The following is a 6,000-nucleotide window of genomic DNA, read 5'->3' as shown; positions in this document are numbered from 1 at the left end:
TGGTTTTGTAGAGAGAGAGAGACAGAGAGAGTGGGAAAAGTTACCGTTAGATTTGGGAGGGGAGGTACAAGTCAAGGGGGCCGCAACACAACACGCACGTGACCGTTAATCCCCAGATTTTATTTGTCTTTCTTTTTTTAAAGGGAAAATACCACAAAAAAACCCCAAATTATGTCATTTGTGATAAATTTACCCTTGACTCTTTTTTTTGTGACACGAAAAACTCCAAATTATGCCACTTGTGACATATTTACCTCACAATACTTTGGCCTATGGGCATTTTCGCCTTTTTCCTTTTTCTGTTTTTTTTTTCTTTTCTTCTCTCTCTTCCCTCCGTCGGCCATGGCGTAGGGAAGCCGGCGCCGACGTCGGGTGAGGGCCGCCCTAGCCTGGGCGGGCGAGGGCAGCCTCGTCCGACGCTGGTGAGGGTCGCCCTCGCCAGATCCGACATCGGGCGACTTCGCTCGACTCAGGCAAGGGCAGCCCTCGCCGGATCTAGCATCAGGTGACCCTCGCCGGATCCAGCGAAGGCAGCCCTCGCCGGCTTCCCTTTACCATGGCCGGCGGAGGGAAGAGAGAGAAAAAAAAACAAAAAAAAAACAAAAAAAGGAAAAAGATGAAAATGCCCATATGCCAAAATATTGTGGGGTAAATGCGTTACAAGTGACATAGTTTGAGATTTTTCGTGTCACAAAAAAAAGTTCAGGGTAGATTTGTCACAAGTGACATAGTTTTTCGTGTCACAAAAAAAAGTTCAAGGTAAATTTGTCACAAGTGGCATAGTTTGGAGTTTTTCATGTTACAAAAAAAAGTTCAGGGTAAATTTATCATAAGTGACATAATTTAGGATTTTTGGTGTAACATCCTGAATTTCGACCAATTTTCGGAATCAATAAAGTGTAAATTATTTCTCATTTAATTTTAGAAAGTCTCGCCCGGACCTGATCAATCACGGGATACTAACCTATTGGGAAAGACTAAATAGGAATATGTACGTGGACCGGGGACTCGATCGCGAGTTAGGCACGGACTTCGAGGAACGCCGAGGGAATATTTTGGACCAATGTGAGCCGATCTTAGGAAGGTGACGGATTCGATTCGACCAATGATGTACGATCGGATCGCGGGTGATTCCGCATGACCGAGAGTACACATGGCGAACGATTCCCGAACTAACCTAAATGACCGAGACCTCCGGTACTAGTGATAATTCCTCGCGCTCTCTCGAAAATCGAGGCCATTACGATTCGGACAACCCTAGGTCGATACGCGTAACACCTAAACAGCCACCCGTTAGTGAGAGGCTCTAGAATTTTAAAATGAGCAAATTTAATCGCGAGATTGGACCCGAACTTCGACGTCGAAATTTTGTGGACGTTTACGATTATTTTGCAGGACCAACGTCGTTTTGGTGTGGCCATGCACATTTGGGGCTAATCTAGCCAGAAATTGGAATTTCGACAAAAATTGGGGAAAATTACGGTTTTGCCCCTGTGGGCCCCGAGGTTGGATTTTGAGCCCGTTTGAGGTTATTTTTCAAAACCGAAGTCATTTTGGGGTGGCCATGCACATTTAGAGTGGTTTCGGTGAAAAACTGAAATTTTGGCTCGGGAGCGAAAAATAATATTATTTTATTCCCGGAACTTCGCAGTCGATTTTCGAGGGCTTAAAAAGTGAATTTCGCGAATCCGACGCCATATTATGTTGGCCACACACATATGGAACGCGTATGTGCGAAAATTGGAATTTCGCCCCGGGACCGGAAAAATGACGATTTTGCCCCTGGGCCGGTATTAATTCCGAATTTTTTTTGGGAAAAATTTTAGGAAAATTGTCAAGGGTTATGAGCTGCATGATTGGACCAAAAGACCACTTTGTCCCTCATTTTTGGATAGGATTGAATTAAAACCGTTGGATTAGGGGTATTTTGGTCATTTTTCGCGGATCGGCGACACGTGGCACTTTGGGCTGCTTTATTTGACCAGCTGACCATCTTTTCTCTCTCTCCTCCCCTCATTCTCGGCAGAACCAGCCCCCAACAGCAACTTCCCTCCCATTTTTCCTCTCTTTTTCTCCATTTTCCCTCTTGGTTTTGTCTCGCCGGAGCTCACCGCCAGCCACCGGAGCGCCGCCGCCGACCGCCGTGCCCCGCCGTCGACCACCACAACCCCCCAGCCCGAGCCTCGCCTCTGTCCAGCCCTTTCTCTCTCCCTTTCCCTCTCTTTTTCTCTCTTTTCTCTCCCGGTAAAGCACCGCCGCCGCGTCCGAGCCTCGCCGGAGCTTCGCCGGAGCTCCGATCGCCGTTCCGTCGCCACCCAGCCGTCCAGCTAGTCGGTACGTCGCCGTTCTTCGCCGGCCATACGGTGTCCGTACGGTCAGTACTGTAGCAATCCGTACGGCCGCCGCAGCCGTCGCCGCCGTCTCGCCGGCACCGTTCCTACCCCCGTCCGTACAGTCCATACATCCTGTGAACAGTACCGCCGTGAACAGTGCGCATCGCCGGGAATTCCGCCGCCGGTTTCACTATTCATGAAATGCTAGTTATCAGCTGCATGATCGGCCGCCGTTCCCCGTCGCCGTGGTCCAGAAATTAAGTGAGTAAAATTTCTAAACCCGGATTAGGACTAATAGTGCATTTTTCTGGACTGGATTAGGAATGCTAGTACTGGCAGAGGAAAATTAGTGTACTGATTTATAGAAATTATTATCGGGAAAAATGTAGTGGGCCAATGAGAATTTATTGGGGAGAGTAATTGGATTGATTGGTCAAATTAGGTGCCCATTGGTGAAATTACCGGGTATATCCGGGTTGACTGATTGTGTATAATTCGTGCTTAATTGTGATTGATTGCGTATTGCCATGTCGCATGTGGTGTGGCTGATTTTTGTGGAGTGCGATTGGCCACTGTTTGGCTTGCAATTAATTATTGAATTGTGAATCGCACGTTGGGCCACACGGTATTAATTGGGCCAATTGAGCACGTGTTGTGTTATTGAGTGTATGAATTTCCTTGGTGCTCGTGGTGCATTGCATTGCATTGCATAACATGGACACGCATTGCATATGCCAAGAGTGAGGCATGTGATGAAATTGTGCGAGAATGCGTGTCTACCATGGGCATGTGATCACCTAAAATACTCTGAAGCGTTATACGCTGGGTTCAGATAATAATGAGTTGTGTGATCACCTAAGGACCTTCGGGTCGATACCGTCCTCATGCACTTTGAAGCAGGACGATACCCGGTACGTCCGGAAGGCGACCATCCTTATGCACTTTGAAGCAGGCTTTGGTTCGCAAGGAGAATAGTGTTGCGCCTCATGCACTTTGAAGCAGGCTAGAGACACTGGGCCAGATCGGTTGCTGTGCCTCATGCACTTTGAAGCAGGCTAGACGCACCGGGCCGTGAAAAATTGATGACTCGAGTCGTAATAATAATTAATTGGGCAAGTGTGCCAGTGTGGGCCAGTGGGCCAAAGAAATGTACATGACATGTCGATGACATTTGCATGCATAAACATGCATTGATTAGCATGCGAGTGTGTGAGACTCGGTGTATGAGCATATGATTAGCGTACGTGTGATAATGTGTGCCACGTATGTCCCGTGATTATTACATATTGAATTGTCTAACCTGCAGGGTCAGAGAAGTGTATGATTAGGGTTGTGTTATGATTTTAAATATTTGTTTCCGGTCAGGAGATTGCATGCTAGCCTAGCCTAGGTTTAGGGATTGAACTCACTGAGATTCGTCTCACGGTTGTGTAAACCGAAACTTTTCAGACCCCCAGCCGTAGGATGCCGAGGAGAGCGCCTCTTTTTGGTATACCGCAGTTCATCCAGCAGTCATCTAGTGTGCACCCTTGTAGGGACGGACCTGCAGCCATGGTCGAGGAAGCTGAGGAGCCGAAGTGTTTTACACTGACCCCTTTTGACTGAGTGGCTGCTGACTATGTGTTTCCTCTGCTGTTGTATAAATGAACTGTGTAAAAAGTTTTCTTTGGTAATACTAGTATACATACTTTCAGAGGTGTTGTTTGCTGGTTGTTCTACCTTGGCCTCATGTATTTTATTGTCAGGGTGCATATATATATTTATATACGTACTTCCGCTTGTGCTTGATCTCTGTTTGGGATTTGGGTCGGCGACGCTTCCTGGGAGCGTTGCACCTTAATCGACCGTGACGGGATGTTGCGCTTCGTGGGGTACGGAGCGTGACATTTGGTGGTATTTTCCTTTTTTTTAAATAATAAAAATAAAAGGGTTGATTTCTTTTTAAAATAAAATTATAATTCTACCAAGAAAAAGTAAATAACTTTATAAAACTATGGGCAAATACCACAAAAAAAAAACCCCAAAGTATAACCTACTGTGACACAAATACTTCAAAAAAAAATTTCTCAAGAAAAATCCTAAACATGTCCACTTTGACTCAAATACCCCCAACTTTTTTTTAATCACAAAAAAGCCCAAACTTATACATGTGTGATATATTTATGGTATATTTGTCACATTGTTAAACCAAAAAAAAAAATTTGAGCTATTGTGTCACAATGGGCAAATTTAATTAGGGCTTTTAGTGGCACAAAAAAAAAGAAGAAGTTCGGGGTATTTATGTCACAGTGAGTATAGTTTAGGATTTTTTATGGTATTGATCCTTAAACTATTGGCCTGAAGTACAATTAGATCCAAACAATTTAAAAAGTGCAATTAAATCCTAAATATTCTAAATCCGGTGCAATTTCATCTCTTTACCTTGGATTTCTATCGTGCCGCGTTAGCAAAAATGGTTGACATACGGTTGAGAGGATGGAATTGCACCAGATTCAAGACAATCAAGAATTGGTCGTGTTTTTTACGAATCTTTTGGGATTTGATTGTGCTTTGGGCCTGACATTTAGGAATTTTGGTCTATTTTCTCCTTTATTCATGGATATTTATGGGGAGTGCTCGTTACAAGTCAGTAGACCTATCAAACGGGTGGATCGGTTTGGGTTTGGGTCAGGTCGAAAAATGATCCGACTCAAATAGACCCATTTAACCTGTTTTGACTCATTTTCATGTAATGAAAATCTAATGATCCATACCCGACCCAATCCATACCCAACCCATACCCGACCCAATCCATATTGCTAAAATACTTCCATATCTAACTCAATTTAGGAAAACTCGAACCCAAACTGAGATGAGGGTGCTGAGTGAGTGAGGGCGATATTGAGTGAGGGCGAGAGAGACGAATTCAGTTTAAATAAGTTGTAAATCCATTCACGACCTATTTAACACTTATATTATATTTGTACCCATTTATGACACATTTAGTGAATGTAACTAACTCAGTTATGATTCATTTATTGATATATGGGTTAAGAAATGAGTTTATGACCTATTTTGACAGGTCTACAAGTTAGCAATCGACTTCTTAGGTCATTTCATAGGTGTCTCGTCTCATATTTATTGCAAAAAATTTAATTATAACATTAATTACTCAGTCACCACAGTCTTGCTGATGTGCCAAGAATCGAGAATTTCTTCATATGAGGTAACAATTGCCCAATATACAAGCCAGCGGAGAGTCGCTAACGATGTTACCCGAACTTGTGATCTCGTGAAAGACAGATGACCCTTGTGCCACTAAGCTCTTGCAATTGGTCATAAATTGTGGTTTCAACTATTTCCAACATTCCAAATGAAAAAACTAACGGTTGACCATGGTCCCATGGTTCGACAATATCAAATGCCCAACATACATGCCAGCCGAGATTCGCTAACGATATGATCTGAACTTGTGAACTCGTAAAAGACAGACGATCCTTGGGCCACTAAGCTCTTGCACTCTGTCGTAAATTGTGGTTTCAACTATTTCCAACATTCCAGATGAAAAATTGACGGTTAAACATGGTCCCATGGTTCGACAATATCAATAAAAAGGTTTAGAAGAAAAAAGAGTGCCGAAAGTACAAAATGATATATATCTAATGTAATTTAATTCCAAATATTTCAA

Source organism: Syzygium oleosum, unplaced genomic scaffold, assembly GCF_021117445.2.
Source record: "Syzygium oleosum isolate NSW1041296 unplaced genomic scaffold, Sole_v2.1 Sole_v2.12, whole genome shotgun sequence".
Classification (NCBI taxonomy): domain Eukaryota; kingdom Viridiplantae; phylum Streptophyta; class Magnoliopsida; order Myrtales; family Myrtaceae; genus Syzygium; species Syzygium oleosum.
The sequence above is the reverse complement of the archived record's forward strand: the minus strand, read 5'-3'. Positions refer to the sequence as shown.